The sequence below is a fragment of the Cryptomeria japonica genome, chromosome 4, assembly GCF_030272615.1.
Source record: "Cryptomeria japonica chromosome 4, Sugi_1.0, whole genome shotgun sequence".
Lineage (NCBI taxonomy): Eukaryota > Viridiplantae > Streptophyta > Pinopsida > Cupressales > Cupressaceae > Cryptomeria > Cryptomeria japonica.
In genome coordinates this window covers 112,510,343-112,526,820 of record NC_081408.1, presented here as the reverse complement: position 1 = coordinate 112,526,820, position 16,478 = coordinate 112,510,343, and the positions used below count along the sequence as shown (strand labels likewise).

Here is a 16,478-nt window from a genome sequence, read left to right as displayed (position 1 = left end):
ATGGATCAGTGACCTAGAGAAATACGGAAGGAATATACCATAGTTTTGTGGCCAATCATATTGCATTGAATTTGGATCAAATGGATGATTGCAATCATGACACGTACCCTCAAAAACCTATACTTTGCACCAACCTTGTCGTTCAATTTTCATGAAATCGCCCACCCATTCCATCATCCTTTGAATTAACCCAGTCTCTCATAACAAAAGCAATGCATGCACAACTAATTTGGAATTTTGGTTATGGTGGGGACCTCTGGATAAAAAAAAATGAGACCAAGGAACCATGAACATAGTTTCATACTAACCTTACTAGAAAACCACACTGCTGAATTAAATTGCAATCTGAGTACATGAAACTGCAACGGATAGAAACCATGCTCTAACATAAACACAAAGGGAGCAACCACAATGCTTCAAGCAGTTTTTGTTAACAAAATAAAATTTTCAAACGGAATACATTCCAATTTATCATTCAAAGATTCTAATGGAGAGGAATGTCCATTTCTTTCAACTTTTGTGGGCTCTTCAATATATTGTCCAAAGCATATCTTACTATCAGCATAACTATTCTTACTATCAGCATAACTATTGCACTTCATTAAGATACAAGTGCTAATAATAATAATAAAATATTATTTATGAAAAATGTATGTATACCAAAATATTAACTTTGTACCAACATAGGCTAAACTCATAAATTACAAAATAATTCAAGAAAAGATTAAACCCCGTCTGATCCGTACATACGGATTTTTTTCCTTCATTTTAATCCAGACTTCCCCACCTTCATTCAATCTCTCTCTAAATTCATCGGTTCCTGTTCCTCTGTAGTAGAACTCTCGTAATCTTCTCAAACGTTCCAATCCCTGTGGAACTTTCTTCATTCTTGGGCATAGAACTAGACGGAAGTTCTCCATGACGGGCATCGCTCCATCCTCAAAATCGGGCAACTTCTCCAAAAGAGGGAAGCCCGATATAGTCAGAAAACGTAGGTTGGGAAACCCAGATGTCTTTCCAAAATCCTCTGGTAATTCTCTGCAACTCACATTACCATATAATGCCAAGCGAACCAGGTTCGGCAGTGTTTCTAATGGTGGATAATTCTCACCTTTGCAATCCCATAATATGAGTTGCCTTAGATTTGTTAGCTTACACATCCAATTGGGCACTGCAAATTTCCTCAATTCAAGGGTATGGAGATCTTTCAGGGCAGTGATATTCTGCGGTAAATGCGATTCTGTGGAGAAACCAGATACTGACATACGGCTCATGTTGACTAGATGACGGAGGATTCCATCTTCGATACTCCTCAATTCCTCTTCATGCCTTATAGTTAAGCATAATTCTTGGAGGCGGGTTAATATGGCTACATCGTCGAGCTTTAGCAATCCATCCTCTTCAACAGAGAGCCATAAAGAATCTGATCTCAGGACCCGCAAAGACACCAGCTCTGATATTCCTTTGGGCATATGACTCCGCAGCTCATCATGCCAAGCAATTATATTCAGATGCTCGAGACATTTGAGTTCTCCAATCCAATCAGGGAGCCTTCGCAGCTGTTGGCACATAGATAAATCGAGCAGTACAAGACTCTTAAGGCTTCTCACACAGATTGGTACCTCCGCAATTCTTGTGCGTGATAAATTTAAAACCTTGAGAAGTTTCAGCTTTCCAACACAATGGGTTAGTGTGGAGATATTAGTCTCGCTAAGGTCGAGAACCCTTAATAATCTCATAGGCCTGAAGAAACTTGCCTCAATCTTTTCAATGGGATTTTTATATAATGACAGAGTGCGAAGGGCCCTGGTACAAGAGGCCCTGGTACAAGAGGCCCTGCTCTGTGCAATGGCTCCATCATCTAACTCTTTTCTGCCCAGTAAAATTCTCTTCACAGATGTAAAGCTATCTTCAACAGCAAATGCACATCTGTTTTCTTTAGATATATCAACTGACAAATCGAGCAGCAAGTCATGGATCTTGCAATATCTGATTAGATTGTCATCTTCCCATACTTCCAGCAAACACACATTGGCCAATTGATATAAATAACCCCAAGCAACATCCCACTGCTCTTCTACATGGGGAATGAATCCTTCCGCTATCCAGCGATTTATAAGATATTCGCAATCTATTTTCTCATCCTCTGGAAAGAAGGACAAATAAGAAAAACATGGTTTAAGAGCTGTAGGCAAGGAGTCATAACTCAATCTAAGAATCTGTATAACTGGGTCTGTGTTAACATCAACAACCTTAACGAGCTGACGCAATTTGGAGCTCCATTGGCTTATTTCGGTGAAGCCGAGACAGAAGCTCCTGTTAACTTGAGAGCCAATGGTAACCTCCCACATTGCTTTTCAATTTGACGAGCTATATCTTTAAGGTGACATGGGGGGGAATCACCTCTGAAAGCATGAGTACAGAACAGCTTCCAACTCTCTTGCTCTGATAAAAGCTCCATCTGGTAAAGGAAAGCACCAAGGTTTTGACAAACCTCCTTGCTTCTCGTTGTAACCACAACTTTACATTGGCTCTCATGGCCAATTGGAAGACCAAGACTTGTAACGATATTGACTTCTCTGGTTGCACTCCATACGTCATCCAGCACAATAAGAGACTTTGTCCCCAGTAAATCGGCGTGAATAAGCTCGGCCGCTCGCTCATCACTTACATCCTTCACCCTAACCTCTAAATCTCCCATGTGTGAAGTTAAATCACACTGTAATTTATGAACAGAGTATGACTGTGATATGGAAAACCAGATTGAATGGTCATACCTTTGTTTGATTCTGTCAAAAACGTTTTGGAGAAGAAATGTCTTTCCTGCTCCGCCCATCCCCACCACAGCAATGACTGAAACAGTTGATTCATCTATCAAGGATATGAGGTGTTGAAGCTTCGACTCAATCGCTACAGGGTGTGAATCCTTGGGTGGAAGACTATTTCCCTTCCACACTTCTCTCCCCGCTGCACTTTTTGATGGCTGCACTAAATCACGGAAAAGCTTCAGCTGCTTTCCATCTCTCTCAATTGAACTGATTCTTTCTTTCACTGCATGGATTTTTTTCCCTATTCTGTAGCGGAAAAGCATTTCATGAGGACTACAAACACAGAATTGAGTTACAGATCTAGCGTTAAGAGAGCGAACAGCACACTCTCCCACAATGTCCTCTGCATCCCAGACAAAGTCCCTAACTTTGTCAAGCCATGCTTTGATGTCCTCATCTTGGGTAAAAAGTGCATCCACATATTTCAGCCCACCGCTTACAGTTTTGAGTGTGTTCTTCAACCATTCAAAGTCCTTGGTGAAGTTGCAAACCAGTTCTGCCTCCTGAGCTGCTTGTTGGACTATCATCTCCGTAAGTTTGACAATAACACCTTCTGCAATTGCACCGGCCATGTTTAATATGTTATCTACGGCTCTCAGCAGATAGAAAGTTGAGCATTAATTCTAAATTCAGCTTAATTAAAGCCATTGCTTGTTCCAATTTTATAACATATATCTGTGGATATTCGTTTATCTTCGACAATCAAAAGTCAATAATTAAAAGAATTGTCGGTGAATGCAGCAAAAATGGATTTAGTGCACGGAATATAACTTCCAACCAAAAAAAGCGGTCCCGGCGAAGCATCATGCCGTAGCTCACCGCGTAGAGAAAGTGTGTATTTGGAGTCGCAAAAGCAAACTGTGAAGAGTGAACAAAGCTGAACTCGCTATTACTACCTAGGTAGGGGAAGAGCACCCCATACGGAAGAGAATATTTCTTGCATGTTTAATTTTTTAATTATTAATTTTAAAAAATCAAAAAATAAATAATTAAAAATTCATTAATAAAATTTATGTCTCATAACAGTTCATTTTAAAGTTTTTTGGATCATAATTGACCCATTTCATAATAGATTTCACAACAAAAATATCATCAAAATCTGATGTACCATTTAAAATATATGAATACTAAAATATAATTAATAAATACCCATAATAATGTTCTCACCGATATTTGAGTGGGCTACATTTAAAGACCAAGTGGAAACTGCTTAAATTTCAAAGATGCCTCTGATCGAAAACATGACACTCCACATGGAATGCGCTAAAGGGGCAATCAAGAATATGTCCTGACATAAGTTTGATGTTGTCTAATGGAGGATTTCTTCAATGCCATGTCGTGCAAGAAATAATGTTCTCACCGATATTTGAGTGGGCTGCATTTAAAGACCAAGTGGAAACTGCTTAAATTTCAAAGATGCCTCTGATCAAAAACATGGCACTCCACATGGAACGCGCTAAAAGGGCAATCAAGAATATGTCCTGACATAAGTTTGATGTTGTCTAATGGAGGATTTCTTCAATGCCATGTCACGCAAGAAATAATGTTCTCACCGATATTTGAGTGGGCTGCATTTAAAGACCAAGTGGAAACTGCTTAAATTTCAAAGATGCCTCTGATCGAAAACATGACACTCCACATGGAACGCGCTAAAGGGGCAATCAAGAATATGTCCTGACATAAGTTTGATGTTGTCTAATGGAGGATTCAATGCCGTGTAATGCAAAAAATATGAGCTTTGTCTTTTCTACCTACTGAGTGGTCTGATCTTAATTAAGAAGGTGCGGAGGTAAGTGCAATGGTGGCCACTTGCTCAACAAAGTCTACGTTGGTCAATTGTTAGGTAATTAATACCGTCTGTTCTCTCCCTCTTTCACGGGGTGAAATAATTAAATGAATATTAAGTTTTGGTACATCTTGGTGTATCTCAAAGGGAGAAAATTTAATTGAGAAACGGGCCAACTTTATGGAAAATGGGAGGAAATGGTAGCTCCTCATAATCATATCTTTTATAAGGTTTTTTTTTAATCTTATGGACTTTATAAGTCTTTTTATTTCTACATTTTATTGGGTAAGATTAATCTTCATATAATCAAAAAAATCTTTACGATATGCAAAAGTCAGATTTTTTTGTACCTTAACAACAATGATGATGTAGAGCATGAATATTTCATTTTTGAAAATTTCACAAAACTCCATTTTGTTTTATGGATTTTAAAAACTGTATGAAGTGTTGTTTTTTTTTGGAGATTATCCGCTTCATTTTATTGTATATTATTTTGACTTCAAATAATTAGCAAAAGAACATCTTTATTTTCAAAATGTTGTTTTTTGTGATGTTCATGGATAATTCAAAGTTTGTCAATAAATAAATTGAGTCATAATACAAGAAAAAATATGTTTAAATTATTATTAAATATATTATATTTAAAAATTATTTTAAAAATATATTAATAAAAAATATTTAAATTTAAGATGTGATCAAATTTATAAATCTAAAATCATTGTGAAGTTATGGATATCATAAATATAAAATAGCATCAACAAATTTAAAATAAAATTGAAGGATCTTATCTAAATTTTATATATAAAAGAAGTAGCATGGAGTAAAAAAAAATTCACATACAGATAAGTGATTTGTTTTTTACATAAAATAGTGTAAGACATGTAATTTTTTTATAAAAATGAGTTGTTGGATAGTAATAAATATATAACTAGATTAAAATAGTCAATTAGTATAACAAATTCACACATTTTGCCACACCACCCCCCTCTTTTTCTAACTAGCAATTGCACCTTAGTGTGCAATGGGTACGTCGATGAGGTGTGGAATGTCAATTAGGAAAAAGTTAGATCCTTTTTTTGTATATACTTGTGTACTCCATGAGGTCATTTGGTAGGCCATTTAGATAGAGATAGAAAGAGATGGAAGGGGGAATATATATATATATATATATATATATATATATATATATATAGAGAGAGAGAGAGAGAGAGAGAGAGAGAGAGAGAGAGAGAGAGAGAGGGACATAGAGAGAGATAGACATAGAGAAGTAGATACGAAAAAATATGGATGGAGAGATGGAGAGATAAATAGGTAGCAATGGAAAGAGATAAAAAAGAGGGAGAGATAGATATATTTGGAAAGAGAGGGAGTGGGGACATTATAGAGATCTATATAGAGGGATACATAAAGAGATAGAGATATAGAAATAGAATTACAGAAATATGGATATAGAGGTAAAGAAACATATGGATAGAGAGAGAGAGATATATAGAGAGTGATAGGGAGAGAGAAAAAGAGGGATAGGGAGATGGAAATAAAAAGATATGGATAGAAAGAGATAGATATATAGCAATATAGAGAGATAAACAGGAAAAAAGATAGGGATATAGAGTTAGAGAGAGATATGGGTAGAGAGAGGGAGAGATCGAGGGAGATATAGAGAGATAGAGAGAGGTAGGGAAAGAGAGAGATAGGGATGTAGAGGTAGAGAGATATGGATATAGATAGAGAGGGGGGAGAGATAGGGAGAAAGAGATAGAGGGTGTGAGAGTGGGAAACCATCTTACAAAATTAATTGATTTAAATAATATAGAGACGAGGAGAGGGAAACATAGTGATATATGAGAACTAAAAGAGAGATAGATAAAGAGATATGAGAGGATAAAAGGATATATATATATATATATGGGTAAACATACAGAGTTGGGTCCCAATCCCGCGGAAGTCTAGGTTGGGAAATGAGCCCGCTAGAAATGGGTGCCTGATTTTTACCCGTTTAGCTTCGAGTGCCCAAGCCAACAAAAATTGGGCATCTGTTTAGCAACGAGTGCCCAAAGCTAAACGGACGCTCATTTATTTCAAATTGGGCACCCGATTTGAAAAAAATGGGCGTCCGTTTTTGAAATGTATTTATTTATTTTTTTTAACCATTTTCCTGATTTGAAATAAACAAGCGTCCGTTTTTTAAATGTTTTTTTTTTTTTTAAAACCATTTTCCCATCATTTTTACTGTTTGGAAAACGGGTAGGCATTTCTGAGGAGCACGGGTACCCATTTTTTTCACCTCAGCTAACCCCCTAGACCATTTTTACCTCCTTCCAGGTATTTAGCTTTATTTTTTATATTCTATTTTATTTATTTTTATTGTTTTTCATAAAAAAATGTTAATGTATTGTTATTTTTTTATTTTTATGTTTTAATGTTTGAAAATCTTCTTTTATTTCATGTTTAAAATAGTTTTCAGTTTTCAAATATTGCAAAAAACATGAATAGTAAAAATCGTAGGAAAAAAACAAAAAACATGAATAGTATTTAAACCGTAGGAAAAAAACAAGAAACAAAAAACAAAAACGTAAACGAACAGTAAACATTAGACGCAAAAAACAAACAATAAACCCTGAACAAAAAAATGAATAAACATTAGACGCAAAAAACAAACAATAAACCCTGAACAGAAAAATGAACAATAAACATTAGATGCAAAAAACAGACAATAAACCCTGAATAGAAAAACGAACACTAAACCCTAAATAGAAAAAAATGAACAAGTCCTAGGAGAAATTTGACTATCTTGGTTGATTAACCCTAAATTTGACTATCTTGGTTGATTAACCCTAAACCCTAAACCCTAAACCCTAAACCCTAAATTAAATGGTGCTTAGTGATCAATGTTTTTCCTAGCAGTGTTGTATCAAATGGAACATATATTTAGTTTTTGATTGGAGCTTTTAGAGTTAAATTTAGTTTTTTTTTGGTTTTCAGTCTATCATAATCAGCAAAGGTATAATAGATCATCATTCATCTCAATGTAACTACAAAATTACAAATCACCATAAGGCGATCCAACACATCATAGGTCCAAAGCAATAACAAAACATATATCAAACTAAGCAAACAATAAACACTCAGGGGCATACAATGCAACAAATGAATCATCTAGAATAAGATCAAAGTAAAACTGAAAGATTTACATTCAAAATGTAAATGGCACAATCATACGCACATGGCCAAATCCACATCAAGAATGAAGAATGCAAATGAGTAAAAGGGATTGGCATTAGAGGGGCATAGAATATAGTGAGGGAAATGTTGAGGAGCCCCTGAATTTTATCTATGTCATTGTGTTTAGGTGACCTCTCAAAATTATGCACCATCATTGTGTCATAATGTGTCAAAAATATATTGGTTAGAGTATTGAACTAAGGCCTATACAAGTATGGTGGAAGACCATTGAGGGTAGTGTTAGTGTTGGTCTTAATGATAACAACTAATAATTAAGACCTCATGTATAGGGCATGGTGGCCCATTTTTTTGCATGATCAAGAGGATTGGCTATGATTAGAAATGGGTCATTGTAGATAGTGTAGGAATTGTCTAGGCTACAAGTGGATATCAACTAATACAATCACTAGATCATTATGTTTTCATACATGTCAATATAAGGGTAGGCCATGAAAGTGTATGTTATAATTATTTGGTTTATCTTATACCAATTTGTAATAAAATGTAATTTGTTATACCAATATCTATCACTAGGCAATAATCACCTTGTAATTCTTTAGTGCATAGTTTGCACAATGGTGGGAATATGTAATTATTTTAGATGAAATAGAATTATTATCAATTGCGAAGTATCATGTTTATAATCCATCACATGTTACTAAGAATTATGAATAAGCTCCCAACTACCTATGATGCTTGAGACAAGTATGGAGGTAGGCAACATCACAAATTTTTTTATCTAAGAGGGGTTTTTCTTCAACCTAATTATGTTCATTATTAATGTAGGCTTATGAAAATGGATCTTAAGACTCCTTTTAATTATGGACATGAAAATTGTTAAGGGAGAATCAAGGTAGGGTTGTCTAAGAAATGTTTGTTGATTTCTCGAAAGGATTGGACTTAGTGACCTACTTGCATAAATAGAAGGTGTACATCAAGAGTTTGAGGTATTAATAGAAGGTGTACATCAAGAAAGTATAAATGGAAAGCAAGAAAGCATAAATAGAAGGTGTACATCAAGAGTTTGAGGTATTGCAATCTTATTGTAGCAATATTAGTAAAGTGTTGGTTGGTTTGCAAAATGCACATGAAAACAGTAGAGTGTGTGTTGGAAGTGAATGTATTATATTATGTGAAAGCATTAATTGAAATAGTAAAATAAGAACCAACAAGAAGGGAGAGTTGAGGGTGGTGTCTATATAGGGTAGATGAGTTATGTATTCTAATATATGACAAATTTTCTTGGATAGGTTTCATTATAAACCCCACTAAATTACTTAAAAATTTACACGTCTATATAAATTTATTTTGCCAAGTATATATTAAATTAAAAAACTGATTATATATTTATATGTGTATGTATCATTTTACATTTAGAATGAATTGATTCTAAATTTTTTATGATAATTGCTTGTATTTCATTACCAAATGTTTATTCTAATTGATATAATTGATGTACATAATTAAAATATATTTTGAAAATTATTTAATATGTAAATAAAAGTTGATCTTAAATAAATAAATTATTTAATATGATATAATGAATTTCCTCTTAAGTATCATCATCGAAGGGTATGTGATCTTCATCTACAAAGGGAATGAAACAATCTACAATAGGATCCTCTAGGAATGGAGAGATATGAGGGTCTCCATGGATCTCCTAAAGTCTATTCCAAAGTGTGTAGGGGAAATCAATATCCAATGCAATACACATAGAATCATGATCTTGATACTAGATCAAATCACTCCTACATGGTCAATGATGTTACACCAAGATTATATATTTTCTAGTGTTTCTAGTTTAGGTATGACTCCATACATAAAAGGAAAATGATTAAACCACCTAAAACTTATGAAGATACCATTTTACAAAAGAATCATAGTTATCCCTTTCTAATTTTACCACAAAAGGATGAATAGAGAAACCTATGATGCCTCCTCAAATAAAACCTTAAAAAATCAATAAAATTAATGCATATAAAACATATCAAACAAATTCATCTCATGTAAGACGGTCATTTTCAAGTGCCAAGATGTCCAAGTAAATGACTAGAATGTGAATTCACAAAAAATGGTCATTTATTCAAGCTTCAACTTAGTGTACTACTACTAGTAGTACATGTATTGACAAGTTCATAGATATAACTTATGACTTTAACTTATGATTATTTTTATGATTTTGATGGAACTTATACTAATTCATCTTTAGATGTTAAAAAGTATTGTTTGAGTTGCATAGGCATTATGATGTTTTATTTTGTAGAATTTTTCTTATACTTTGATTTAAGTGGATAATATTTTTTAAATGATGCTTATTATTATCCACCTATTAATAATATTATAGATCTATGTGAGTTTCCTTTCTTTATATTTAAGTTGCTAAATTGTATTTAATTATAAGTTTTTTTGGAAGGTGAAATGCAAATTAAATAGTTTGTAATTGTAAATTTTCATGTTTGTAATTGTAATTGTAATTTTTCATGTTTGTATATATATGCAGATTATTTTCACATGATGGAAGAGTTTGAGATAGATGAGCTATTAGGTATAGTACCACCTCCACCTCCACCCCCTCCACCTCCACTCCACCTCCACCTCCACCTCCACCTCCACCTCCACCTCCACCAGAGCAGTTGCGATAGACAATTAGGACAAATATTGATGCTCTGATTAGAGATATCCACACTATTAGGCATGAGCCTCATCCACCCCCTCAGTTGTTACGCCTTGCAGATAGTATGCAAGGCATTGTACAGTCTATGCAGGCATTAGATAGTGAGTTAGATAGCTATCGTAGCTGGCGTGAGGGATTGCGTGCATTTTACACAGATGGCCTCACATACAAACAAGTTAATGATTTAAAAATAACAAAAATAGATTTGAAAAATATTTTGTGAACCCTAAGACGGGTGAAGAGATAGATCCGAAGAAGCCACGGATCTCTATTCGATGGTGTAGGCACCCAGGCATTGCTAGCCACTTTTGGGAGAGGACCATCCACCACACTCCAATCATGAGGTCCCAATGTATTTTTTGAAGAAATTATGGGCGGAATTTGAATTGGGCAAAAAGCCCAATTACTTTGATATTAGATCTTTTCAGGGGGTTGGGAGAGGCATGCCCCAGGATAGGCCAGGAGAAAAATTGAGCGACAGGGTTATAAATCATGTGCGCGATGATCCATTGGTTCCTCTTCCATCACCAGTTGTTCCAGCACCTTCCCATCATCGAGCAGTGGATTCTGCTCTAGGTTAATTGAGTGTCCTGTCGGGCAATTTGGTGTAGCAGTTGCCTAAGGTGAGGGCTACCCCCTGCTTAGCACATGTTTGCACAAGTTGTGGGGATGTATGTAGGGGTCCACAGAGTGAGGCTGCCCCTGGAGGAGATGATGATTTTGATGATGTTGATGCCACCCATGGTGGTTATGATGATGCTGAGGAGGTTGCACATACTGATGTCGTCTCTTCATATGTTGATCTCCTGTGGGCAGATGATGATCAGCCTAGAGAGGAACAAATTTATTTGTATAATTTACAGTGCAATATTAAATTCCTTATATATACACATATGAACCATAACATGAGTCAATTTTTTCTGAACAGAGGATGGATTACACCACATCATTGAGGAACCGATAGCATGTTACCTCAATACCTAGAGATGTTGGTGCCCCATTTACGGTATGCACTTTCATCTAGATAGACTGTATTGATATGTACATTTAAAATAAACAATAAATTTTTTAATGTAATGATTTACATATGATATACATTTTTTCAATTTTGTAGGGTGCTTCATGTAGCACTGAGGTGGGTACTTCTTCAGGTGACCCATGAACCACTGAGGCTCAGCCTCATATACCACTAGTATGTTTTTCATCCATTAATTTGAAGTGTTTACATGCTTACTAATTTAAGTACAACTTTGATTCATGTTCATTATTTTTTGCAATTATAGGCTTCTGGATCATTTGATGGTGCATCACATGTACGCCTTTGACCATCAGTTACTTTCCCTGCATCAGATGTATGATTTTCTATGATTATATATATATATATATATATATATATATATATATATATATATATATATATATATATATACTTTATAATTTATGTATATATACAAGTTTGATTCATGCTTTATATATGTTGTTCAAGTCCACACCACTACCAATATTGGTACGACTATGGGGTTGAGCCAGATGCAACCATCGACATTATCATTTGAGGCATGATGATTACAAAAATAATTTCTAATTTGTTTATACTGTGTACCTGGCTTTTATATGGATTATCAAAATTGATATACAATGTTTTTTTTTGCAGGACTTGGCTACGACCACTTTTCTTGTTCATGATAGTGGACCTCCACGTATCAGTGAGGGCATTGTCGAGCACGGTCATATGGTAATTTATTTAAAAAAATTTAGTATTTAATTACTTTATAAGTGAATTATGCAAGTAATTTCTTCTCATGTAAAATATTTTAATAATGCATAGGAGGGTGCAGACACTGATATTGCACAAACACAGGATGGTGCATCTCAGGACCACGTGCAGCAGGATGATTCATCTCAGACACCTTCACAGGGAGTGAAGAGGACTGCAGATGAGATGCACGCGAGTTCTTAGATTGTATATTTTAAATCATGTTATGTTATTGTATTGTGGACTTTTTATGATGACACTTGTTATGTTATCTTGGGACTTGTTATTATGTGATTATATATAGGACTTGTTGTTATGTGTTATGTGATTATATATAGGACTTTCTATTATGTCATTTCCTTGCTATTATGATATCAGGTCGTGCTATATGATTTGGCACACTCTAGTGATTATATATGTGATACATTGTTTTGTTATTATGTTATTTGGACTTGTTTTAATGTCATTTCCTTATTAAATTATTATTTCAAGACTTGTCATTATAGTGCAACAGTTTATAATTCAATGTGCACAAAATAACATTAAGAATAAGATAACTAATACAATATTGTTTATGAAACCAAAATTGTATCAAATGTAGACAAATACAATGTTAAAGGGACAAAGAAAAACAATTATCATGATTAAATATTTAAAAGAGTTCACACAAGTATCGACTTCTTAATTATAAATGAATCTCATAGGGGAATCCAATAGATTGATGGAATTAAGGCTAACCAAATTATTAGGAAGCTACAAACATAGTATCGACTTTCCTCTTAAGTTGACCACACTACTTTACTAGTGTATTGATGGTTTATTAGTCCAGATAGTAGTGGTATGAAAAGCATGGACTTCATGGTACTAAAATAAAAAAGTACACTATAAATATAGATTTGTCATACAATGATAAATATAGAGTCAGGTCATATTTAAGACATAATTCTATCTTTGAACTTACAATTAATCTATGAAGAGATTATAATAAAATAAATATATCATAAAAAATTAGAATTCAATTGTAACACAATTACAATGTGCACAAAATAACATTAAGAAGAAGATAACTAATGCAATGTTGTTTATGAAACCAAAATTGTATCAAATGTAGACAAATACAATGTTAAAGGGAAAGAAAAACAATTATCATGATTAAATATAAAAGAGTTCACACAAGTAACACAAACTTACATGCATATAAATTTGATTCAACCCAATGTACCATCTGCATCCTCTCTCTTCTGCAATGCGTCTATGATTGCCTCATGCTCTTCTATTGAAAGTGTCCACAATACCTTATTAGTAGGTCTACCTTTGTATCTTTCTAATTTGATGTTTGTTGCCACCACCAAATGAGAATAGTGTTTAATCTTCTTTTCTGATTGGTAGTCTTCATAAGCTGGTAAGCCATTCCTTCTTGTTAAGTATTTGCGTAGCCATGTACCAACCACCACAACAAACCCAACTAGATACTAAAAACCATCATCATCTACTTGATCACATATCAACTTTTTCTTAGGTTCTACACATCTAGCTAGCCAATACTCAACCTACTCATCATTATCCTCAGGTGCAACAACAACATACACATGTCCTATAAAACAAATTTAAGTACAAAGTGTAGAAATAAAACTTGTTAGAATTTATAATTCAAACATGTAATCATAAATTATATGACAATACATAAAAATATATAATTTAAAGTTATAAACAATAAATTGAATTAAATTACCAGGTTGTATGAGGTCTGAAACACGATCATAATCTTCTGATGCAAATGCATGAATTGGGTCTTCATTTCTTCTAACATCTTCATATTGTGTCTCAGTAAGTGTTAAGGATTTGTGTTGCCATTCTTCGACCCATTCCGCATTCTCGCATTCTTCTCATTCACCTGCAACACAAAATTGACAAAAACATGCAAGCTCTCTAGACCATATAGTCCAAGTGTTAGAATTAGAACTCTTAAATGAATGCCATCTAGCTGACCCATTTATTGTATCACAATCATATCTTGGAAGGATATTCTCCTCTTTAACTAGCCAGAAGAAATGTCTAATTGTAGAGTTCTGACTTGATCCTGTGGATAAATTTGCACTTGCATTTTTAAATTTAGCCTTTTCCTTGAATTTGAGTTGCTCTCTACAAAGGGCTCTCTTAACACATGCACCAGCACCATCATGTTCTCCTTTCTCGTGTCCAGCCTCAAAAAAACTCCAAATGTGTTCAATATTAGTTTTTTTATGAATCGTACTCAACCAATAAAACATTCTAGCATTCTTGAATTGCCCTGTGCAATTATCAGACCATATTAGATGTTGTGTCATCTGAATTTCTCTCTCCCTCAAATTCTGAAAAAAGGTCTTGAAGCAAAATTGGACAAACTCAGATGAGTGTAATTTATTATCACTCATATAGAAATGGTACTCTCTCAAAATTTTACGATCCTCTTGTGTACTATCTGGTGCATGCCTATAGACAATATGGACAAAAATTGATACCTGCACTGAATTGTAGTATTGTGATTGTACCTCATCTTGTGGTGCAAGCGTGTAGTTCTCTGCAAAGTCAACAACCGAAAGTATACTACCAACATGAAATGCATCCTTACATATTTGAAACTGACCATCGAGCCATCTAGTATTTTGAGTGTGTTTAACATATTTAGGTATGATGTTACTCTTGAATTCATTCATAAATGCATGAACACTAACATTTTCAGTGATTAGATCGCATTGTTTTCCAACCTTTCCATCCTTCAATGGATACTCAATAGTTTTAAATCTTTTAACATCAATTAATTGTTGTCCAAAATCATTTGAAAGATTTTCATGCAAACATTCGTCCAACAATGCAAGATTGCCACATATATCACATACACCAGAAACACATGCATTGAAAAGGAAATTTTGTTCATTTAGTGGGTTGCAAAACAAACTTGAAATAAACTCCTTTATAGTTTCAGGTGGTACATTTATACCACATTCTTGGAACATTCCATTACTATGCATGGTAACACGTATATATCGAAATACATCATAATGGTAGCGAAATTGAACATGAGTTTTGCAACAACATGTGACTCTTTCCTTGTTAATTCGAACATACCAAGGTTTACACTTTTCAAAAGACCTTTGACAAATGCTAATATTCAACACTTTATCATCCAAAAAAATTTTATACAATTCAGTTTGAGTCATGTCCAATAGGTGTTTTGGATGTAGATCACAAATTTTTGACCCAACTCTTAGTTTAAGAACATCTCTAACATTAGGTGATACTCTCGTATTATCATGCCAGAATTTTTCGATCAAATTTTTGACTTCACCAGTAAGTTTCATATCAGATCTTGGTAGTCTACCACTAAAAGTCCACAATTTGTTTGCCGAATCACTTTCAAAATTAACTCTTCTTTTTACAGCTCTTGACAAAGTTTTGCGATGAATATTAAGATATCCACTTATGTTACTCATCATTCTTTTATTAGAAGTTGTTTGGCTTACTAAAGCTGTTGTTATTGTCTGTCGTGCCACATTTTTATCTTCAAAATGAATTTTCTTTCCAATTGTATCAAAGGTGCTAGCAACAGTCGATACAACTTGTTTTAAAGACTCCTCCTTCTTCTTGGGTTTGACATAAAAGCCCAACTTCTTCATCACTTTTCGCATTTTAGTCATTTTAATTAGTTGTACCATTAATTGACATTGAAACCCAAATTTCTTATTATAAAAAAAATGTCTAAACAGTCTATTTGCATGTGTCCTAGTCTGTCTCCATGAAACCAAGCCAGGAAGGTTGTCTAGTACATCACTTTTAATTTCAAAATTTTCATTCATTTGATTATCATTCAAACATGTTTCATTTTCAATTGGTGTTTCCATGTCTACATACACATTATTGGTTTTAGTTGCAGGTGGATTTTTAATTTCATTTGGAGTTTCAAATTTGGTTTCAATTTCAGTTTCAAGTTGGGATCTAGTTTCAGTTGGGGTTTCAATTTGGATTTCAATTTCACTTTCAACTTGACTTCTAATTTCATTTGGGGTTTGATTTTCAACTAGAATTTCATTTAATAAGTAACCTGCTTCTACTAAATCACCAATTTCTTCATGAGAAAAAACAGAGGGCTGTGGAGACATACTTGTATCCAATAATGAATTAGAAGATGCACCTGAATTAAATGGTTCTATTGTGTTTCCTTCGTCAGCATTT

The 16,478-nt window shown here is 34.1% G+C and overlaps 1 pseudogene; it reads right to left on the bottom strand.

Annotated features, from left to right (window-relative positions):
• Window positions 1-694: 694 nt before the first annotated feature.
• On the bottom strand, window positions 695-3,479 carry LOC131046153 (disease resistance RPP13-like protein 4; annotated as a pseudogene).
• Window positions 3,480-16,478: the final 12,999 nt, after the last annotated feature.